Below are 2821 nucleotides of genomic sequence, written 5' to 3' on the forward strand. Positions count from 1 at the left end.
AAATTTACAATTTCCAGTAAATTTCCAAGCCTATTTATGTAATTTAGATAATTTTCCAGTCATATACACGTAATTTCCATGTAAAATTACATGCATTTTTTTCAGTGTACGCCATAATCGATAAGCCTTCGATTCTGTACTATATCCAACAAATACAAGATCTTCACCTTTTGCATCCCACTTCGATACTCCAGGCCCTTTCCGTAAAGCAATTGCATGGGAACCAAATGTTCTGAATTTCCTCACGTCTGGTTTCTTTCCGCTCCATAATTCCAATGGTGTTTTGTTTCCTGTTGCCTTGGATGGACACTTATTTCGTAGAAATACTGCCGTATTAACAGCTTCAGCCCATAATGATGTCGGCCCTCTTGATTGCAGTAGCATACAACGTGCCATCTCCTCAATGGTCCGGTTTGCGCGCTCAGCTACACCATTCTGTTGTGGCGTATACTCAACAGAGAATTCCCTCTTGATTCCTTTATCTTCAAGGAACTGGTTGAACTCTTTCGATATATATTCCTTTGCATTATCAGAGCGTACTCTTTTTACTTTCCGTCCATGCTCTCTTTCTACTCTTGATACGTAATTCTTAAATGCCATAAAGACATCTCTTCTCTTTTTCAACATGACTACTTCGACGTATCGTGTCCTGTCGTCAATGAAAGTCACAAAATACTGTGCTCCTCCCATCGATGTGACATTCATCGGTCCACAAATGTCTGTATGCATCAACTCTAGCGTGTCTTTCACTCTCGTTTCTGAAACTTGATGCGGTAATGCATGTATCTTTGCTCGATTGCACAGTTCACATGGGATTTCCTTTACTTTAGGAATATCTAGTCCAATTACCATATTGTCTATCTTCAATTTCCGCAAATCATTGAAGTTCAAATGGCCGTATTTATCGTGCCACATCTTCAATTTTTTCATTGAATCATCTGCGATCATGACACTATGTTGCGGTTGTTTTCACAACATACATTTAGTCTTTTCTTGCTGCTGTCAAAACTATCGAGCCATCTCTTCGGAACACTGTTGCATCTTCTTTTCCGAATATTACTGAATATCCATGGTTTGTGATGGCTGACACGCATATCAAATTATTTCGCAAGCCTGAGGCATATAATACGTTTGATAGAACGATTCGGTTCGTTCTTTTTCGTGACAAAACGTTGAGACTCACATTTCCGCTCCCGTAGGCTTTCACACATTACAGATTTTCCTTCCGTTTGGATACTACTTGGTGGATCGTTGCTTATATTATCAAATAATTCTTTATCTTTGCACATGTGCACCGTTGCGCCACTATCCAAGCATCATTCCTCTCTCTCTACCTCGCATGTCATTACTGTAATAGCAATTAAAACATCCTCGGCCTCATTTTTAGGCTTTTCGGAAGTATCCGCACATTTAGCTTTATTCTGAGGTAATTTTGTTCTACAATCTGATGCGCGGTGACCAACTTTACCACATCTGAAACATTTTCCAGGAAATTTGACATTATGCGTACCACTATTTTTGGTGTAGCTTCCCTTTTTGTTTTTGTTCGCAGTGCGAGAATACAATGCCGTACTATTTTCTCCACAACTATCACCACGACGAGCATCCTTCTCGATTAGCTTAGCTTTGATAACGCTTACCTCTGGAATATCATCACGAGACTCGATTGCAACACGAAAATTTTCAAACTCTTCTGGTAGACAACTTAATAGCATAATCGATAAAAGTTCCCGCGGAATGACGATCCCTGCATCGGCAAGCATGTCAGCTCGTTGCTGAAACTCATTTACAAATTGAGCCATGGATTGATCGGGCTTTTTCTTTGATATAACTCACGGTAAAGTACTGCTTTTCTGACTGGTTCTTGCGACTTGTGAATCTTCTCCAACTCGTTCCATGCTCCTTTAGATGTTGTTTGTTTTCTTATGTGACCAATTTCTGTTTCTTCGAAACGCCGAGAACAATCAATGCAAGCGCCTTCTCGTCTTTGGTTACCCACGCTGCTGTCGCTTCCGCTTCTTCCGGTTTTACAATCGTGCCGGAGACATAACCCCACAATTCATTGTACACTAAGATACTTTTCATCTGCATCCTCCATACCTCATAATTACTATCGCATAATTTTTCGATGTGTTGTATACCTGCCGCATGCATTTTTCGTTCTTTCACTTTCTAGCTTTTGAGTTTCCATCGATAACTTTGCTCTTAGCCGCTGCTCGCCACGATCGCCGTACGTATTCAATAATCTTTTTAACGCTCTCGCTTTTCTTGTCTCGCTGGGCCCATAACCTGTTGTCTTAAATGCGCAGTTAAGTGTGGGCAATGTAATTAATTTGAGTAACAGATTAACTTGAGGTAATATATATTTCGTACACAACAGACACAAGAGAGGTGAACATAGAGTAATTAAAAGTAACAAGATGAGCACACTGCAAAAATAAAGAATGTAATGGCGAAACCGCAAGATATTGATTAGGTCGATATCCCCAGATGTGTGACGATCGATTCGACTTATCTATTTTACCAACAGTCAGGAGTCCGTCACATTGTTTATTTTAATCAAATAATTAGATTTATTTTATCCGAAGATCAGAAATCATAAATTCCATAAATTTCTAAAATTCGAAAAATCATAAAATTATGAAAAATTACACAATTGTAGAATTTGTAAAACCATCATTTTAATAAATAATTTATATTTAATTTATATGAAATAATTAATCAATATTATTCAACTTTCAAAATGATTACTTGAGAATTAAGCTACATTAAAATTTATTTCAGATTAAAATGTTTTATTGTCAATTTTGTGGATTTGAAA

The sequence above is a fragment of the Mycetomoellerius zeteki genome, unplaced genomic scaffold, assembly GCF_001594055.1.
Source record: "Mycetomoellerius zeteki isolate Tzet28-1 unplaced genomic scaffold, Tzet1.0 scaffold1163, whole genome shotgun sequence".
NCBI classification, from domain to species: domain Eukaryota; kingdom Metazoa; phylum Arthropoda; class Insecta; order Hymenoptera; family Formicidae; genus Mycetomoellerius; species Mycetomoellerius zeteki.